Below are 21,363 nucleotides of genomic sequence, written 5' to 3'. Positions count from 1 at the left end.
GGGTGGCGCTCCCGGATCACTCAGCTGGGGGTGCTGGGATCCTGTGGCCCCTGGCGGGGTGCGGCAGCCGCCCTTCTCTCAGCTCTCCGGCCCATTAGACCTGGCCCTGTATAGCCCCGGAGTCTCCGCTCTCATCGGTGGGCGCTTCCCGGAGTTCGAATCATTCCCGCCCTGGCAAGCCACGCCCCGATTCAAACGTCACACTGCAAGCCACGTCCCCTGTTCGCCGTCATAGCTGACGTAGATGGGCCTGTTTCACGAAGAGGAAATACAATACAAGTGGGGAGCTGAGTGGGACAGGTCCGGGCGGAAGTGACGTTTGCGGCTCGGCACTTCAGGCAGCAGGATCGCTGGTTCCGTTTACAGCAGCACTCAGAAGCCCGGGTGGACCGGAGAGGAACCGGACGAGCTGTAGCTGCTGCTATAGGTGATCCCTATTGTCACTGACACCTCAATATCTGCCCTGTGCTGTTCAATTACTCCTATGTGTTGTCCCTCTGTCTTGTTAAGATCACGTATGCGCTGTGTATACAGTATATAGGGAATTTACCTCCAGTTGGCATTCTGTATTTTCATCTTACGTACCGTGTTTGTGAAGGAAAAAAAAAGATGCTGTCTGTGCCACATTATCTATGTTTCTACCAAATTATGCTTTCAGTGGTCTGGGGACTTTCACCTGTGGTAGCCTGATGTGGATTAATATAGGAGTAGACTTCATGAGTAATGCAACATATTTTATATTTATCCAACAGTGCAGTCATGTCAGGACTGATTAGTTTAGTATTTTTTTTGTGAAGTCTGAATGTAGAAACTTTTCATATGTCCTGATGGGTATGTGGTCCTGGCTGGCTGTGAGGTGTATGCGGTTCTGGCTGGCTGTGAGGGCGTATACGGTTCTGGCTGGCTGTCACGGCGCATGTGGTTCAAGCTGTCTGTTTTGTCAGGGGCATGCGGTTCTGGCTGGCTGTGAGGGCGTATGCGGTTCTGGCTGGCTGTGAGGGCGTATGCGGTTCTGGCTGGCTGTGAGGGCGTATGCGGTTCTGGCTGGCTGTGAGGGCGTATGCCGTTCTGGCTGGCTGTGAGGGCGTATGCCGTTCTGGCTGGCTGTGAGGGCGTATGCCGTTCTGGCTGGCTGTGAGGACGTATGCGGTTCCGGCTGGCTGTGAGGGCGTATGCGGTTCTGGCTGTTTTGTCAAGGGTGTGTGGTTCTGGCTGGCTGTGAGGGCGTAAGCGGTTCTGGCTGGCTGTGAGGGCGTATGCGGTTCTGGCTGGCTGTGAGGGCGTATGCGGTTCTGGCTGGCTGTGAGGGCGTATGCGGTTCTGGCTGGCTGTGAGGGCGTATGCGGTTCTGGCTGGCTGTGAGGGCGTAAGCGGTTCTGGCTGGCTGTGAGGGCGTAAGCGGTTCTGGCTGGCTGTGAGGGCGTATGCCGTTCTGGCTGGCTGTGAGGACGTATGCGGTTCCGGCTGGCTGTGAGGGCGTATGCGGTTCTGGCTGTTTTGTCAAGGGTGTGCGGTTCTGGCTGGCTGTGGGGGATATGCGGTTCTGGCTGTTTTGTCAGGGGTGTGTGTGGTTCTGGCTGGCTGTGAGGGCGTAAGCGGTTCTGGCTGGCTGTGAGGGCGTAAGCGGTTCTGGCTGGCTGTGAGGGCGTAAGCGGTTCTGGCTGGCTGTGAGGGCGTATGCGGTTCTGGCTGGCTGTGAGGGCGTATGCGGTTCTGGCTGGCTGTGAGGGCGTATGCGGTTCTGGCTGGCTGTGAGGGCGTATGCGGTTCTGGCTGGCTGTGAGGGCGTATGCGGCTCTGGCTGGCTGTGAGGGCGTATGCGGCTCTGGCTGGCTGTGGGGGATATGCGGTTCTGGCTGTTTTGTCAGGGGTGTGCGGTTCTGGCTGGCTGTCTTGTCAGAGGTATGCAGTTCTGGTACCCCAAGTCTCCATTTTATTTGGTGCTTCAATTCAACTTTGTTAATAACAAGTGCATTTGTAGCTGGTACATGATAATACATCATTATAGTACTATTTTACAATTGGATGCCTTCTCAAACATTGTAAAGTAAGATTCTGCATTTTGTGAAAACTGTATATCAACCTTCATATATGGAAATATACATATTTGTATAAATCCTGAAATGTCTTTTGCAATGTTAAGGATAGGTGTGAGATACATAATCTAGAGATATGAAATTGTGCAGATAACTACTTAGTCATGTATTGTTTTAACTATTTGTGCGTGCGCAGGACCAAAGCATCGACCCGGTTGCGAGCGCTCAGCGCTTGCGACCGGGTCTGAATAAAGTCCTTTGTGTTAAGGCATATGTACCTGTAAGGAAGTGTATTTCTCGCGGGTCTTGAACATTGATATAAAATACACACTGATGAATATGGCGATTCGCTGCTGGTTCTGATTGGCTGTGTGGCTCTTGATCTGTCCCACTGATACTATTCCTATTGTTCGTGTGCTGTTGCAATTTATTTGTATTATTTATTTGATATTTACAATTGGTTTGTGGCAAAAAAGCAGGGAAGACAGTGTATGTTTGTTTTTATTTGAACTTAGTGCTTTTATAAAATACTGTTTCTTTTTTTTTATATGTACTTCCTTTAAAGTCAAATATTGTCTGTTCTATAAATTTACTATTAAGACTGTCAAGCTACATCTGGCAAGAGCCAGGCGCATATACTGCGATGAACTTGCCGTCAATCTAGTGCGTTTATTATTATTCTCTCCTTGCGTAAAACTGGCACATATGCTACCCTTATGGAGCTGGATGTATTGTGAGATTTGACCAGCTCCGCAAACTGTACAAGGTGTTTTTAGAGCACATATTACACCTGTGTTTTTGAGTCAAGATGCATCCAAAGTTACATCATCCCTTTTGTTGGATGCTCTTTACTTTCACTTGAACCATAAGTGCTATATTTATTGTATTTTGTTCATCTATATAATCTGCTGTTATGTGCATACATATGACCTTGAAAACCACTCCGATATGGACCCTTAAATAAAATAGTAATTTGCAGCAATAAAAAGATAGATTAGTACAGGTTGAGTCTCCCATATGCAAATATTCCGAAATCTGAAAGTTTTTTGGCTTGACTGAGAAAATAAAACCTTTTGATTTTTGATGGTTCAATGTACACAAACTTTGTCTAAGGCACAAATTATTACAAATATTGTATAAAATTACCTGCAGGTTGTGTGTATAAGGTGTATATAACACATAAATGCATTCTGTGTATATATTTGGGTCCCATTCCCAAGATATTTCATTATGATTTGCAAATATTCAAAAATACGGAATATTTTGTTATCCAAAATATCCCTGGTCCCAAGCATTTTGGATATCTGAGACTCAACCTGTATTTAACTCAAACTGTGGATATAAAACCTGAATTAATGGTTTAGTTGATTTCGATATTAGCTGGGAATGTCACATGGGTTAATGCACTCATAGGGGCATATTCAATCAGGTGCGAAAAGTCCCGTGCTTTTCGCATGCCGGACTTTTCTCTGCAATTGCTGGTTTTGCCTGCGGAAAAGTATCGTGCGGTTCCCCGCTTATCCCCGTATTCCTTTCCAAAGGACGTGAAAACACGTCTCGGTGAAACTCAAACAGGCGAAAAGTGTTGGCAGGATTGGAGAAATCAGGCTGACGTCCCCGAAAAAGATACACTAACATTGGGGACCAATGTAGATGTCCCCGATTAGCCCTACTGAAGTTATTTGGGGTACTTAAGTGCTGTATTTTTCTCCATAATAGCATCTTTGCAGAAGTGGTGAAGAATAGCATTAAGCATTTTTTTTTTGGGGGGGGGGGTGAAAATAAGTAGTCCTGTCAAATTTGGGGTACTTGAAAATGGGTGTAACCATAGTTAAAAATCGCTAAAGTCATGGTTTATAAAGCGCAAAAAATGCACCTTCAGCAAACACCTGCAATTATATAAAAAAAAAACATCCACCATACTTGCAGACCCCCCCCCCCCCCCCAAAGTCTATTTCGCTAGTTTTTGAGTTTGTACCCCAACTTTGATCTTTTTCGACCCCTTATTCAAAGTCAATTTTTGGGGTGCTCTTTTAATTTTTCTTTTCTTTTTTTACTCAGTTTACCTTTTGGGGACCTGTCCTAAGGGTGTAGGGTGGTTCCCCACCTTTGCACCCCAAAACCTCAATTCTGCACTTTTTTCGTCAGTTATTCATTCAGAGGCAAAACTTTTCCGCCAGGTACATTCCCATTGTGTTTTCGCACCAGCGAAAAGTCGCCACAGTTGAATACGGGAATAAGTTTCCACCGGCAAAATGACGTTACCGGTGGGAATTTTTTCGGAAAAAAACGGCTTTTCTTCGCTAATTGATTATGAAAACGGAGTAAAAAACAAAACAAACAACCTACCTGCCATTGTGTAACAGATTGAATATGTTCCATTGCAGAAAAGCAAGATAACTAATTCTAATATCCCTGCAGCTTTTTGCAGAGGATTTGCAATTTATTGTAACACTTTTTAAACAAAAGATCTTAAAATTGCAACTGAACCAGAAAAATTGCCATCTTCCTCCAGTGAGGTCAGGCTTGCCCCATCTCACTAGGCTGCATTTTTGAGCTGTTGTAATCTGAGAGCATGTTTACATATGACTGGGAGGGATGTTGCATCCCCCTACTATAAATTATAAGGGTATTATATGTAACTGAGGCATTACATGACTATATAATGTGAGATAATCTGCTTTTAATAAAAAAAAAAAAAAAAATCCTCACAGATTGAAAAAGTCAATGAGAACACAAAACCACTAACCTAAAGAGTAGACACAAATGCTATGAAGTAAAACCCACAATTTAACGTTATTATTTTTTTATTTAGATAAGTGGAGCTGCGTTCAGCCATAAGGCAGGAGCACTCGACCACTGAGCATCACCATAATAATGGAGGGTAGAGCCTTTCTCATCTGACAGGCTTCTAATCGAGAGATTACAAGGGTCACATGACTGTATATATGTCACATTATATATAGATATAATTTGGAGTGAAACATTGGTGTTCTGCTTAACAGGATGTGCAACTCTGTATGTTTCTAGAGATGACCTTTTAGCAAGAAGAGGGGCTGGTAAATGCAATATTTTGGTTATTGGTGATCCACATCAACTCAACTCAATGTCATCAGTGTCCTCTAATTGTAGCCCAATTAGTATTTGCAAAATGTGATGACATGGTGGGCTGTCTCTAGATAGATTATTGTGTATGTCTTGTCCTGTGAGTAGTACTTAACTTTACTGCAGCATCTCTATAGATACCCTCTGTTATGCCCCCTTGTAAGCAAGTTCATTAAAACATAAAAAGGAATCATGTTTTGTACATTAATTTCTGGTTTGGTTTGTTGTCTGAGTGACCTTTCATTAGGTACATGTAGGATTAGACTTAAAACCCAGTAAGAGACTGTGAACAAAGGAATGTTTGTGCAGCATGAGGCAATCATTTTCATCAACACTTGCATTTGCTTTGTGGGTTGCTTTATGTGAGAACCTCTACTCCAATATAGGCAGCTCTGGTCTTTCTTGTAAACATCCTGTATAGATGCTTCCCTGATCCTGTTCATGCATGTTTTATGGGAGTGATGCAAACACAATGATAGATGTAAACTGCTGCTCTTCTAAAGAGAACCTGTCATGATGTATTAAGAACCTTTATTTAAAAACCATATTAATTGTTAGAGTTTAATTTAAAAGTTTTGATTATCAGTGTTTTTTGTGCTTAGAATGTGCACCTACATTTTCTTCTTATTTTTTATTTTTTTTGCATGAAATTCCAAGTCTCAGCATTACCTGATGGTAAAATGTGGGGTTAGGGGGAGGGTTGGGAGTTAGGCACTAGGGGGAGGTTTAGGTTTGGTGTGTGTGGGGAGGTAGGGTTAGGTTTAGGATACTTACAGACAGGTGTCTGTATCCCAACATTGTCGGGGTACTGACTGCTGGGATCCTGAGCACCGGTATCCCTTACCCAACCCGTTTTTATATTTAGGGTGCAGTCTGGCCCCCCTTTTTCCGAATGAATATAAGAAATATTTTAACTATTAATTTGGTTTCTCAATATCACTTAATGCTTAATCTAATATAATTTTTGTTAATCCGTGTTAGAATAACACTAATAATATTTTAAAAAGGCAAGTGTGTGTGGTGTGTGTGTGTGTGTGTTTGGGAAGTCGGCATTGGGAGGCAGAGCTGCCTTTAGAAATTGTGGGGTCCGGTACTGACAAAATAGGCAGGGCCCTCGTGGGAGAATGAGGACAGAGGTGGGTGGTGATGTAAATAATATTGGCTTTCAGTGTATATTAGGTGGAATATATATATATATATATATATATATATATGTTCACTCTAGCTCCGGCGGCAGGCAGGGCACCAGAGAGAGCAGCTTTGTGTGCGCCACTGAAAAGGGGAAGTGTCTATAAGGCGCGTCCCCTTTTTGTCACTCTCGGGGGCGTGCCCGGCACTTACGGACCCGCCGGGCAGCCCCTAAGAGTCTATTCTCCAGCGGTGACCGGGTCACCGCACATATATATATTTATTATTATTATTATTTTTTTTTTTTTTTTTTTCTCTCATATGCAAAAAAGTATTTGGACAGCCACCGATTGTGCAAGTTGTGGCACTTTAAAAGATGAGAGAGGTCTGTAATTTCCATCATAGGTACACTTCAACTGTGAGAGACAGAATCAGAACAAAAAATTCCGGAAATCACATTGTATGATTTTTAAACAATTTATTTGTATATTCTTTCTGAAAAAAAAATTTGGAAAAAGTTTAACTCAATACTTTGTAAAGTAACCTCGGTTGGCAATTACAGAGGTCAAACGTTTCCTGTAGTTCTTGACCAGGTTTGCACACACTGCAGGAGGTATTTTGGCCCACTCTTCAATGCAGATCTTCTCTAGATGTGTCATGTGTGGGGCTGTTGCCGGGCAACACGGACTTTCAACTTCCACCACAGATTTTCTATTGGGTTGAGGTCTGGAGACTGGCTAGGCCAATCCAGGACCTTGAAATGCTTCTTTCTCCTTCATCCACTAGGGGACACTGGATGACTTCAAGACAGTGGGGGTATAGACGGTGCTGAGTGGAGCTAGGCACTTTAAATTTAAATGAAGCGTGACTAGCTCCTCCCCTCTATACCCCCCTATAGGCCAGTATTAGTTTGTGCCCGAGTGGGAGCAGGTCACAAAAAAGATCTCTCCTGCTCTTAGGGCTAGGATAGGTGTAAAAATCTGAGGACAAACAGGCAGTAGCTGAAACTGCCTGTCTGCTACGTGGGACGCTGCCGGAGGGGACCCACTCGCAAGTGCATGCCCTTCGCCTGGGATCCCCGACACCTGAGACCTCAGTCAGAGACCTCAGTCAGAGCCAGCCGCCGGCAGCAGCAGGAAGCACGTCTCCCTGTGAGTACAGCTGGCTCCCTGATTAGCAGGGCAGCCAGCTTATTGCTACTGTAGGTGGCCCCTATACTGCGCCGGCGGCTCAGACACCGGCGAGAGGTATTAGTTCAGCTGGGTCCCTGATTAGCAGGGCAGCCAGCTCAGTGCTTCAATAGGCGGCCCCACAGCGATCCGCGCCGGCGGCTCAGCCACCAGCGCGATGATAGTATAGCTGGCTCCCTGATTGGCAGGGAAGCCAGCTTAGCGGGATCAGAGGCGGCTTCTCATACACAGAGATGCGCCGACGGCAGCGCAGCCACCATTGCGTCTGTGTGTCAGTACAGCTGGCTCCCTGATTAGCAGGGAAGCCGGCTTAGCTCTATCAGAGGTGACTTCACAGACCCCCCCCACAGAGCGCGCTGACGGCGGTACAGCCTCAGCGCGTCTCTATCAGGACAGCTGGCTCCCTGATTAGCAGGGAGCCAGATTAGCGCTACACAGGTGGCTTCCTGTATGCATCGGCTCCCTGACAAGCAGGGTAGCCGGTGTTTTCCCGGCATTAGGCGGCTCAGCAATACTGCACACAGGCAGTATATATACACACACAACAGTTATACTGGGTACACGCGCCAGTTTATAATAACGGCGCTATAATGCGGGGGGGTGGAGCTTAGCTCCGACTTCCTCCTCCTGCCTCCCATCAGCCCCAGCGTGTCACTGCATGCAGTTTTCTGGCGGCCATTACAGGGAGCGACAGCATTGGACAGCCTACACGGACCTGTATGTATCACATCAGGGGTTTAGGCTGATGTAGACAGAGAGGATAATAATAATTAGTCTTTGCCTGGCGTTTTGGCACTGCTAGGAGCACTGTGGTGGGCAAGTGTGACTGTCTCCAATCTCTCTGTACCCTAGTATATTCTGTTTTTCTTACCATGTCACTTAACCTCTTTGTGGTTTGTGTGGGGTTTGTATGTAGCATGACTGGCAGGTCTAAGGCTTCGCAAAAGTTATTTACCTGCAAAGCGTGTGGAGTAAAATTTACACAGGGACAGTCATCTACCTCCAGATCTTGTGACGTTTGTTATACGGATCAGCAATCTGCAGAGATGTCAGAACCACCGTCTTGGACGCAGGTTACATCTGTTATGTCCTCTCTCTCGGCTGAACTGGAGGCTTCTCGCAGAGAAAGAGGCTTACAGGTCAGCTACTACAGAGGAACCAGCATGGGCGAGATCCCTAGCTGTTTCTATGGAGGGGATTTCCAAAGCCATGACAATGGCGTCCGCTCCGCAGGTCTCTAAAAAGAGACTGTTACCCTCAGTCCTCCATTGGGATGACCCAGAGGAGGAGGATATGCCCGAATTAGAAGAGGGTGAATATGCCCCAGATTCGCCTAAAGAGCCTCTGGAGTCTGATCCTGAACAGGTATCAGAGGGAATAGAAGCCTTGATTGCTGCAATACGACAGGTATTGCACATACAGGAAGAGGACTCGGGTCCTGCAAAACAGTTTTTCTTTCTTAAGCAACAAAGACAAGCTACGGCTTTCCCTATATCGGAAGAGCTGGATTCCCTTCTAACGACAGCCTGGGAACATCCAGATAAAAAGTTTCAGATGTCCCGGGGTTTATTATCTTTTTACCCTTTTCCAGCAGATAATAGAAAGACTTGTGAAAATCCCCCCTACGGTAGATTCATCTGTATCGCGATTGTCTAAAAAAACTACCCTCCCTGTTCCTGGAGTCACGTCTTTAAAGGACACTTCCGATCGGAGACTGGAGAGCACTCTTAAGTCCATTTACACCGCTGCAGGGGTGACTCTTTGTCCAGCGATAGCTGCTGGACTAACAAGGCTATCGAAATTTGGGCTAAGCAATTGGCGGACGGAATGAAAGATCAACTAGCTATGGAGGAACTCATTCCATTAGCAGAACATATAGGTGAAGCGGCAGCTTACCTTTTGAGAAGCGTCTAAGGATGTTTGTTCTATTGCTTCCAGAACTTTAGCTCTGGCAATTTCAGCACGGCGGGCGCTGTGGCTCAAAACTTGGCAGGCTGACGCGGAATCCAAAAAGGCTGTGGAAGCACTTCCTTTCACTGGACATGTACTATTCGGGGCACAACTAGATAAATGGATATCTCAGGCTACTGCAGGTAAATCCACTTTTCTACCATCTGCAGCTCCTCCACCTAGATGATCTTACTCAGGACCTTCGTTTCGGTCCTTTCGGGCCCCGAGTCGTTCACGTGGTCGTTTCAGAGGATCATTAACGTCCCGTGGTACCAGAGGCGTTGAACCGCAGCCACCAGAGGCTCGAGTCTACAGGAAGTTAAGTCCACTTCTAAACCCAGTGCATGACGGGCTTCCCTCTCACCTGGGGGACCCCAGAGTGGGAGCGCGTCTTCGGGACTTCAGCGAGGTCTGGACGGAAACCTGTGCGGATGCTTGGGTCCGAGATCTAATAATTTGGGGCTACAAGCTAGATTTCCAACTGCAACCCCCGACTCGTTTTTTTACCACAGGTTTGCCAGTTTCCAACGACAGAAGTGTGGTCTTACAGAAAGCAATAGACAGGCTTCTGTCCATGAAAGTGGAAATCCAAGTCCCCAGTCATCAGAAGGGAAAAGGATTTTACTCCAGTCTTTTTGTCGTTCCGAAGCCGGACGGCTTGGTCAGACCCATTCTAAACTTAAAGGAATAAAACTTACGGACGGATCTTCAGGTTGAAGATGGACTCTTCAGTCGGTAATTGCAGGCTTGGAGGAGGGCGAGTTCATGGTATCTCTAGATATCAAGGACGCCTACCTGCACATTCCCATTAGGCCACCTCACCAGGCTTTCCTGAGATTCGCAGTTCGGTCTCCAGTTTCAGGCCTTGCCCTTCGGCTTATCTTCGGCCCCACGGGTATTCACAAAGGTTATGGCTGTGATGATGAGTCTCCTTCGGAAACAAGGAATCACTATTATTCCATACCTGGACGACCTACTCCTGAAGGCGAATTCCAAGGATCAACTATTACAGGACATCACTGTGACGCACAACCTCCTCATTCGTCATGGATGGATCCTGAATTTTCCCAAATCGCATCTACAACCGACACAGAGATTGCAGTTTCTAGGAATGATCATGGACAGTGTCTCAACTGGTGTTCCTTCCCCAGGACAAAATAACTTCCATTCAGGAGATGGTGAGGTTGGTCCTTCGACGTCGGCAGGTTTCGGTTCATGCATGTATCCGCCTTCTGGGGAAGATGGTGGCAGCCTTCGAGGCTGTTCAGTACGGTCGTTTTCACTCCAGACCTAGATCTCAGCTAGATCTCCAATCACAATGGTCGGGATCCCACCTGTTTCTTCACAAAAGAGTCAGGTTACAACCCAAGTCTCGGATTTCGCTACTGTGGTGGCTAAACTCAGTTCACCTTGTGGAGGGAAAGAGATTCGGAGAGTGGGATTGGACGCTTCTTACCACGGATGCGAGTTTAAGAGGCTGGGGGGCAGTAATTCTGAAGCATCACTTCCAGGGACGCTGGACAGCACAGGAATCGAGTCTTCCAATCAACATATTGGAGCTAAGAGCAGTTTTCTATGCATTACAGACAGCAGCTCACTTTCTGAGGGGCCGAACAGTCAGGGTCCAGTCCGACAATGCCACAGCAGTGGCATACATAAACAAACAAGAAGGCACCAGAACTCGTGCGGCCATGAAGGAAGTCAGCAGGATTCTGATCTGGGCGGAAAGCTACGCAAGGTCGATTTCGGCAATCTTCATTCCATGCGTCGAAAATTGAGAGGCAGATTACCTCAGTCGTCAGGATGTACATCCAGGAGAATGGACTCTACATCCACAGGTGTTTCAGCAGCTGGTCCAACGGTTGGGTCTTCAGCAGGTCGACCTCATGGCATCCAGGCAGAACCATCAACTGCCCCGTTACTGCTCTCGAACAAGGGATCCACAAGCGGTGGCTGTGGATGCACTGTCAACACCATGGCGGTTCCAATTCATTTATTTGTTTCCTCCATTTTCCCTTCTCCCTCGAATCCTTCAACGCATCAAAAGGGAACAGGCCAAGGTCCTGCTGATAGCTTCGGACTGGCCTCGCAGAGCTTGGTACTCCAACATTCAGCTCCTGTTGGTAGACAATCCGTGGCCCTTACCACTCAGAGAGGATCTGCTCATTCAGGGTCCTTTACTCTATCCAAACTTAAATCAGCTACGTATGACGGCCTGGTTGTTGAAAGGGCCATGTTAAGACGTAATAGGATACCTTCCAAGGTGATTCCTACGATGCTTAGAGCCAGGAAGGAAGTTACTTCCAAGCATTACCATCGTATTTGGAAGGCATATGTAACCTGGTGCGAACGTAGAGTTCTGCCTTCTACGGAGTTCAGTCTTCCCAGATTTCTGCTTTTTCTGCAAGCAGGTCTCTCAGCAGGCCTTCGGTTGGGATCTCTGAAGGTACAAATTTTAGCACTCTCTGTTTTCTTCCAAAGGAAATTGGCCTTAGTACCGGATGTGCAAACTTTTCAGCAGGGTGTGGTTAGATTACAACCACCCTTTATTCCTCCTACAGCTCCATGGGACTTGGACTTTGTCCTGTCTTTCTTGCAGTCTTCGCTGTTCGAGCCTTTGGAGTCGGTGGAAATGAAGTATCTTTCATGGAAAAATGGGATTTTGGTACCTACCGGTAAATCGTTTTCTCTGATTCCACAAGGGACACTGGAGGTGCTTACGCTGGGGTATAGAGGCGTGGATAATTGGAGCCGGCACTTTAAATAATTTAGAAGTGTGAAGCTCCTCCTCCTCTATGCCCCATCAGCCCCCCGTTTAGAAAATGGAGACCGAGAGGAGATGGAGAACAAGAGGAGTAAAAGGGAGAGAACACACAATCAAAACATACAACATATGTAACAAACCAAACAGGCAGGCTAAGAGCGCAGAGGTGGGCGTCCAGTGTCCCCTGTGGAATCAGAGAAAAGGATTTACCGGTAGGTACCAAAATCCCATTTTCTCTTTCATCCACTAGGGGACACTGGAGGTGCTTACGCTGGGGACGTTCCAAAGTTTTCCCCTCGGACGGGAGTGCTCTGCGGCACCTGCAGAACAAGACAGCCAAAACGGGATGCCGAAGTAGCAAACGTATCAAATTTGTAAAACTTGACAAACGTGTGAACTGAAGACCAAGTGGCCGCACAGCACAATTGTGACGTGGAGGCTCCTCTACCGACCGCCCATGACGCACCAACTGAACGTGTGGAATGAGCCAATGAGCCGAAATGGACGAAGGAGGCCGGCGGTCGGCACCAACATAAGCCTGATGAATAGTCAGCCGGCTCCAACATGCCAGAGTCTGCTTAGACGCTGGCCAACCACTCCAAATCGCATCATAGAGGACAAAAAGCGACTCAGACTTACGGACGGAAGCAGCCCTGTCAACATAGATGCAGAGAGCTCTAACCACAACCAAGGTAGAAGAACCACCAGAGTCCTCCACCAAAGACTGTACTACAATAGGCTGATTAATATGAAAAGCCGACACTACCTTGGGAAGGAAGGTGGCTACCGTCTGGCATTCCGCCCCATCAGCATGAAACACAAGGTAAGGTGGCTTATAGGACAGAGCACTCCATTCCGAAACTCTACGAGCCGAAGCTAGAGCCAGGAGGAGGACCGTTTTCCAAGACAAATACTTAATATCAACCTCTTCCAAAGGTTCAAACATGGACGACTGAAGAAACAAAAGCACTAAGTTCAAGTCCCAGGGAGCTATCGGAGGTACAAAAGGAGGCTGCACACGCAAAACCCCCTGAAGAAACATCTGCACCTCAGGAATGAGGGCCAATTTCCGTTGAAAGAAAATGGAAAGGGCAGAAACCTGCACTTCTAAAGTTCCAAGCCGAAGGCCAGAATCCAGACCAGTCTGAAGAAAAAGCAGAAACCGGGACAACCGAAAAGTCCTAGATGGAAGATCCTGACTGGAACACCACGAGATACTAGAACGCCAGATGCGATGATAACGCGCAGCCGAAACTGGCTTCCTGGCGCGTAGCATGGTGGGAATGACAGAGTCTGGGATTCCTCTGCATCTTAGGATATCGGTTTCAAGAGCCACCCCGTTAAACGCAGTTGCGCTAGGTTGGGGTGTACGAAAGGACCCTGCTGTAGCAGATCCGGACACAGAGGAAGTGGCCACGGATCGTCTGCCAATAGGGATCGAAGGTCCGCGAACCAAGTTCTCCGAATACCGCCGACAGGATTACTGACTGGCTCTCGGCCCACCTGAGCACCTGAGTTACTTCTCGCATGGCCATGCGACTCCGAGTCCCTCCTTGGCGGTTGATGTATGCGACGGCCGTCGTGTTGTCGGACTGAACTCTTACCGGACGAGTCCTTGGAAACTCTGTTGCTTCTATCAGAGCATTGTAGATCGCTCTGAGTTCCAACACATTTATGGGCCACTTTTGTTCTAGAGGGGACCATCGACCCTGAAAGTGATAATCGAGGACTACTGCTTCCCATCCTCGAAGGCTGGCATCCGTTGTTACGATGATCCAGTCCCACACTCCGAATCTCCGGCCCGCTAAAAGATTGTTGGATTGTGTCCACCAGAGAAGGGCCACTCTTGTAGCTGGGCTCAGACGGATCTATCGATGTAGAAGCAGATGAGACCCTGACCCCTGTGTCAGTAGGTCCAGCTGAAACACCCTGGAGTGGAACCAGCCGAACTGTAGTGCCTCGAAAGCAGCTACCATCTTCCCCAGGAGACTCAGACAAAGAAGGAGGGACACCTTCTTTGGTCTGAGGACCAGCTGAACTAACAACCGGATATCCCGGGCTTTGTCTAGTGGAAGAAAGATCCTCTGTGATGCCGTATCGAAGATCATGCCCAGAAACAGGAGCTTCTGGGACGGATTGAGGTTTGATTTCTTGAAGTTGATTATCCAACCGTGTTGGGTTAGAGTCTGATATGTCAGTAAGGCATGACTTGTAAGAAGAGATACCGATTGCGCTTTGAGTAACAGATCGTCCAAATAAGGGATTATGTTCACTCCCGATGACCGAAGGAGAGCAATCATGACTTACATGAGTTTGGTGAAGATGCGGGGAGCCGAGGATAACCCGAACGGCAATGGCCGAAACTGATAATGATCCTTCAATATGGCGAAACGCAGAAAGGCTTGGTGTGGTTCCCAGATGGGAACATGGAGATAGGCATCCTTGATATCCAGGGATAATAGGAACTCTACTGGTTCCAAGCTCGCAATAATGGACTGCAGAGACTCCATTTTGAACTGATACATCTTCAGATACAGGTTCAATGACTTGAGGTTCGAGATGGGCCTGGCCGATCTATCCGGTTTGGGTACTACAAACAGGTTTGAGTATAACCCCATACCTCGTTGATGTTCTGGAACTAGCACAGATGATACTACTAGAGACTGAATAGCATCCTGTAGAACTCTGGCCTTGTCTGCAGGTATGGGCAGACTTGTAGTGAAGAACCGAGGTGGAGGGGGGACCTCGAAGTCTATTCGGTACCCCAGGGAAATTAGTCTGGGATCCACGGGTCTGGAGACGTCTGGTTCCAAACATGTTGAAATCTTTGCAGGCGGGCACCCACTGTTGGTGGTCCCAGGTGGGACGGAAGACCGTCATGCCACCTGTTTTTCAGCTGGCTTAGGCTCCTGTCTGCGTGCAATCGTGTGTGGGCGGCCTTTACCTCTGCCGCCTCTTGCTTGGGAGGGAGCCCCTCTGGCTCTACCACGAAAGGAATGTGGCGCACGAACGGAATGAAACGAAGGCCCAGTGTAAGCTTTTCTTGGAGCCGGTGTAGTTGACGGGAGGAAGGAAGACTTACCCCCCGTGGCCTGGGATATTCATTTGTCTAATTCCGGGCCAAACGGCATATCGCCATTGAATGGTAAACCCTCCACAGCACGCTTGGATTCTGCGTCAGCTTGCCAAGCGTGCATCCAGAGGGCTCTGCAGCCCGAAATCGCCGAAGCAGATATGCGAGCACTAATCTGACTGATATCTTTAGAAGCTTCTCCCATGTAAACTGCAGACTCACGGATGTGTTCTGCTAGTAGACGTAACTCTGCTCTGGAAGTACCAGAGTCCAAACCTGTAATCAACTGGTCAACCCAGCAAACCACCGCTTTAACACAAGCAGTAACAAGGGTGGGCCTAAGTTGAGCACCTGCTGCAGTATAAATAGATCTTAGCGTTGTCTCCAACTTACGATCCCACGGATCTTTTGGAACTGGGAGTGCTGTTTTCTTTGAGAGATGGGAGACAGACGCATCTACTGGAGGAGAGGTGTTTCTCACTTCTCCATCATGGTTGATGGAAAAGGGTAGCTAGATGAAAACCGTTGCGGAATCTGGAACCGCTTATCCGGCTGTTTCCAGGCCACCGAGAGCTGTTGCTGAAGTTGCTGTGAGAACGGAAAAACCGCTGAGCTCTTAGGTTGTTCTTGAAATAATTCAAGCTCCTGTGGTGCAGGAATTATATCGCAAAAACATATGGTAGTTGCTCAAATCAGCTTAATTGCATAATACAGGTGCTTGTAAAGGGCGGGGTTTACACTGAACACAGAAAAAAAGAGATTTGCCCCCCAGCAAACTGCAGCAAAAACAATACTTAAATCCTACATGATAATAGCGATTCAGAGGTATTAGTTACATACATTTGCAAATATATGAATAAGCGCCAGGCCAATCATCAAGGCTCCTCTATACTGGTGTCCCTAACTAGTGTTCCCTCTAGCTCCGGCGGCAGGCAGGGCGCCGGAGCTAGAGAGGGCAATCTTGTGCGTGCGCCGCTGAAAAGGGGCGTGGTTATGAAAAGGGGCCGTGTCTATAAGACGCGTCCCCTTTTCGTCATACTTGGGGGCGTGCCCGGCGCTTATGGACATGCCGGGCAGCCCCCAAGCGCTGCAGAAAGGGAGAATAGATGCCGGGCGCATGCGCCCGGCGTCTATTCTCCGGCGGTGACCGGGTCACCGCATGTTTGTCCACCTGCGGGACACTGCGTCCCGCGGGTGGGAACAGCTCCCGCAGACTGTTAGGGCAGGGCGCTTTTTGCCCTCCTCCTGGAGGGCAGGGTGCTTTTTGCCCTCCAGAAGGAGGGCAGGGCGCCGTGCCCCGCTAAAACAGCCTAGCGGGAATGCTACTAACATTAAGGGGTTCACGTCGGAGAAGCAAGGCACCCCCAAAAAATTCCAGCCCAGGGCATCACACGAAAAAGGTGATATTGATTTATTCTTACACATCTTTCCTTTACACTTCACTATCACCTTTTTCCCTTTTTCGTGTGATGCCCTGGGGATGGCCCTTGGCTGGAATTTTTTGGGGGTGCCTTGCTTCTCAGGCGTGAACCCCTTAATGTTAGGGATGCCAGTATAGAGGAGCCTTGATGATTGGCCTGGCGCTTATTCATATATTTGCAAATGTATGTAACTAATACCTCTGAATCGCTATTATCATGTAGGATTTAAGTATTGTTTTTGCTGCAGTGTGCTGGGGGGCAAATCTCTTTTTTTTTTTTTTTTGTCTGTGTGCAGGAATTATATCCTCAGGTAAATTCAGGGTCCTTCTGACCGCCAAAATTAGAGAGTCCACCCCGGGAGAGGTGGACTCTAACTCCTGAGGGGTATCGTCTTGTAACGCTTCCTCCATTTCCCCTTCTTCGGTATCCTCCATAGTAAGGAATTCTTCCTCCGACTGGAGAACAGTCGTGAGAGTACGCTTCTGTGTCGGTCTCTGGTAGGAAGTGGAGTGTGCGGTTGCCGCTGTGCCCATAACCTGTACCAAGGTGTCTAGAGACTGTTAGCCCCGCCACCCAGGGATGTTGAGACTTACGTACCTCAGCTAACTCTGACGCTAAGTCTGACATAACTCCTACCATGTCAGCGGCCCATGGAGGAGCAGGTGAGGCAGTAATAGCCATAGATGGATCTATTGCTATACAAGCATCACATAACGTGGACCCAGCGGCATGCGGCTTGGTTAGTTTGTTGTTACACTTTGAACAGACAAACATTTTCTGAGAAGCTTTAGTTCTGTTTGACATGGATATACAACAGTCACTCCACACAGAAGGACAGAGTATAGACAGAATAACAGAATAAACAGCAGGCTGGTTTGGGACACAGAGGAGGAGTAAACCCCACTCCATTCCCACAGATCAGATTCCCTGCTGACACCCCAGTGATACACACAGCCTCTGTACCAGGGATGTAGTCAGGTCAGCCATCTGTGTATTCCTTTGCCAAGGATCCTGTTAAAAACTGCACACTTCCTGTTTGAAGGAGAGATGCAGCATTAGTAATAATAAATAAACGGCAGCCACGCTGTTTCACACAGCTGCTTGCCGCTTAGAAGAGAGAGAGCCCGCGCTGCCTAAGCACCGCCCCCCTTTTATGCCTCAAAGATGGCTGCATGTCATTTCCTCCCCCTCCGCGCGTGTTGTCAGTGGAGAGAGGAAAAAGCAGGAAGCCGCGCTGTAGCGCTACTCTTCCTAACCCAGCGCAGGCACTTCTTACTAAGTGCAGAGATAGCGCTGGGTAGCAGGGCAGGAGCCGGGGGATGTGCAGCGCTGATACCCACTGTGTGTCCCCGCTGAGGTCTCTCTCTGCAATCGGCTTCAGCACTTCTTCCTGTGCCGTGGCAATAAGGAGCTGTCAGTGCTTTTGATGTAAGCACTGTGCACTCCTTCCTGCTTCTAATAAGACAGGATGCCAGGTACCCGAACCCCACCTTTGAAGAGGTGACGAAGGGTACCTACAGTATGTAAAAAGATGTATAAAATAAAAAAAAAGTATAATAAATAAATGTATTGCTGGATCACAGCAAATTGTGACCAGCTCCTAGGGCACATTTTCTAAACTGGGGGCTGATGGGGCATAGAGGGGGAGGAGCTTCACACTTATAAATTATTTTAAGTGCCGGCTCCAATTATCCACTCCTCTATACCCCAGCGTAAGCACCTCCAGTGTCCCCTAGTGGATGAAAGAGAAATGATACTTCTGCTGGCTCTAGCTTCCGCCAGGAGGCTGTCGGAGCTGGGAGCTTTATCATGTCATCCACCATATTTTGTATTTCATGAGGATAGAGCTGAGCTACGCACCAGAATGGATTTTCTGCTTAAGGTTGTTTCGGCCTTCCACATCAATCAACCTATTGTGGTTCTGATTCTTACACAGGATTCTCCTTCTTCTAGATCCTTAGATGTGGTTAGAGCTCTTCGCATATATGTAGACAGGACGGCAGCTGTTCGCAAGACAGATACTCTTTGTTTTGTATGATGCTGCTCGTCCGGGTTGGCCAGCTTCCAAACAGACACTGGCTTGATGGATTCGTCTGACCATACGACAGGCGTATATGGCCTCGTCTAGAGAACCTCCTCCATCTTCCATTACCGCACATTCCACTCGCTCAGTGGGTGCCTCATGGGTTGGCAGCTCGAGGCGTTTCTATGGAATCTCTATGCCGGGCAGCTACTTGGTAAGGGCGGCATACTTTTGTTCGGTTTTACAGATTTGACACCTTTGCGACTTCTGCAGCGCAATACGGTCGGTCTGTTTTGCAGGTTCTCTGCGCTTTCCCACCCGTGATGGGAGCTCTGGGACGTCCCCACTGTCTTGAAGTCCTCCAATGTCCCCTAGTGAATGAAAGAGAAAACAGGATTTTGGTACTTACCGATAAATCCCTTTATCTGATTCCACAGGGGACACTGGACGCCCACCCGGCGCTGTTCTTCCTGCCACACCTGTTATGCCTGTTGGCGACATGTTTGTTGTCTAGGGTGATGTTATGAATGTTAGAGACATGTTTGTCGTCTCTTGTTTCATTCTATTTTGCTTTGTTTTCAACTTTCAGTTGTTTTGTTTACTTTTTGCCTCCTCTTCTGTCATTCTTTTTTTTTATTCTGCTCCCCTCGGGCTCGGTTCTAATACTGGCCTATAGGGGGTATAGAGGGGTGGAGCTAGTCACACTTCATTTAAATTTAAAGTGCCTAGCTCCACTCAGCACCGTCTATACCCCCACTGTCTTGAAATCCTCCAGTGTCCCCTGTGGAATCGGAGAAAGGGATTTATCGGTAAGTACCAAAATCCTGTTTACGGAGCCACTCCTTAGTTGCCCGGGCGGTGTGTTTGGGGTCCTTGTCATGCTGGAAGACCGAGCCATGTTGCATCTTCAATGCTCTTACTGAGGGAAGGAGGTTTTTCCCCAAAATATCACGATGCATGACCCCATTCATCCTCTCCGTAATACGGATCAGTCGTCCTGTCCCCTTTGCAGAAAAGCATCCCCAAAGCATGATATTTCCACCCCCATGCTTCACAGTGGGTATGGTGTTTTTGGGACGCCACTCATCATTCTTCTCCCTCCAAACACGGCGTGTGGAGTTTATACCAAAAAGTTCTATTTTGGTCTCACCTGACCACATGACATTCTCCCAAACCTCCTCTGTATCATCCAGATGGTCACGGGCAATCTTTAGACAGGCCTAGACATGTATTGGCTTAAGCAGGGGGACCATTCGGGCACTGCAGGATTTTAATCCATGATGATGTAGTGTATTACTAATTGTAACCTTTGTGACTGTGGTCCCAGCTCTGTTGAGGTCATTGACCAGGTCCCCCCATGTAGTTCTGGGCTGATCCCTCACCGTTGTCAAGATCATTGATACCCCACGAGGTGAGATCGTGCATGGAGCCCCTGGTCGAGGGAGATTGTCAGTGATCTTGTATTTCTTCAATGTTTTAATAATTGCGCCAACAGTTGATCTCTTCTCACCAAGCTGCTTGCCTATTGTCGAGTAGCTCATCCCTGCCTTGTGCAGGTCTACAATTTTGTCCCTGGTGTCCTTAGACAGCTCTCTGGTCTTGGCCATGGTGGAGAGGTTGCAGTCTGACTGTTTGAGGGTGTTTACAGGTGTTTTTTATACAGTTAACTATTTCAAACAGATGCCATTAATACAGGTAACGAGTGGAGGATAGATGAGCTTCCTAAAGTAACATGTCTGTGAAAGCCAGAATTCTTGCTGGTTGGTAGGTGTCCAAATATTTATTTTCCGCAAGAATATACAAATAAATTGTTTAAAAATCATACAATGTGATTTCTGGAATTTTTTGTTTTAATTCTGCCTCTCACGGTTAAAGTGTACCTATGATGGAAATTACAGACCTCTCCTCATCTTTTAAAGTGCAACAACTTGCACAATCGGTGGCTGTCCAAATACTTTTTGCCCCACTGTGTGTGTGTGTGTGTGTGTGTGTGTGTGTATGTATATGTATGTATGTATGTATGTGTATATATATATATATATATATATATATGTGTTTCCTCTAGCTCCGGCGGCAGGCAGGGCGCCGGAGCTAGAGAGGGCAATGTTGTGCGCGTGGTTACGAAAAGGGGGCGTGTCTATAAGACGCGTCCCCCTTTTCGTCATACTTGGGGGCGTGCCCGGCGCTTACGGACATGCCGGGCAGCCCCCAAGCGCTGCAGAAAGGGAGAATAGACGCCGGGCGCATGCGGCGGTGACCGGGTCACGGGTGAGAACGGCTCCCGCAGGCTGTTAGGGCAGGGCGCTTTTTGCCCTCCTCCTGGAGGGTAGGTTGCTTTCTGCCCTCCAGAAGGAGGGCAGGGCGCCGCGCCCCGCTAAAACAGCCTAGCGGGAACACTATATATATATATATATATATATATATATATATATACATACACACACACACACACACACACACACAGTCAGGTCCATAAATATTGGGACATTGACAGAATTTTCAGATTTTGGCCTCTATTCACCACCACAATGGCTTTGAAATGAAACAAACAAGATGTGATTTAACTGCAGACTTTCAGATTTAATTTGAGGGTAATTACATCCAAATCAGGTGAACGGTGTAGGAATTACAACGGTTTCTATATGTGCCTCCCACTTTTTAAGGGGCCAAAAG

At 47.6% G+C, this 21,363-nt stretch overlaps 1 protein-coding gene across 1 annotated transcript in view; it reads left to right on the top strand.

The window, feature by feature from the left end:
- The first annotated feature begins 323 nt into the window (after positions 1–323).
- The window catches only part of LATS1 (large tumor suppressor kinase 1), a 115,396-nt gene continuing 94,356 nt past the window's right edge, over positions 324–21,363 (top strand). The window contains exon 1 of the mRNA XM_088456203.1: positions 324–427. The gene's annotated coding sequence lies outside the window, so the exon portion shown is untranslated. The remainder of the gene's footprint in view (positions 428–21,363) is intronic.

The sequence above is a fragment of the Taudactylus pleione genome, unplaced genomic scaffold (assembly GCF_031769625.1).
Source record: "Taudactylus pleione unplaced genomic scaffold, aTauple2 ptg000006l, whole genome shotgun sequence".
Taxonomy (NCBI): Eukaryota; Metazoa; Chordata; class Amphibia; order Anura; family Myobatrachidae; genus Taudactylus; species Taudactylus pleione.
Note: the sequence above shows the minus strand (reverse complement) of the source record. Positions and strands in the feature narration are given on the sequence as shown.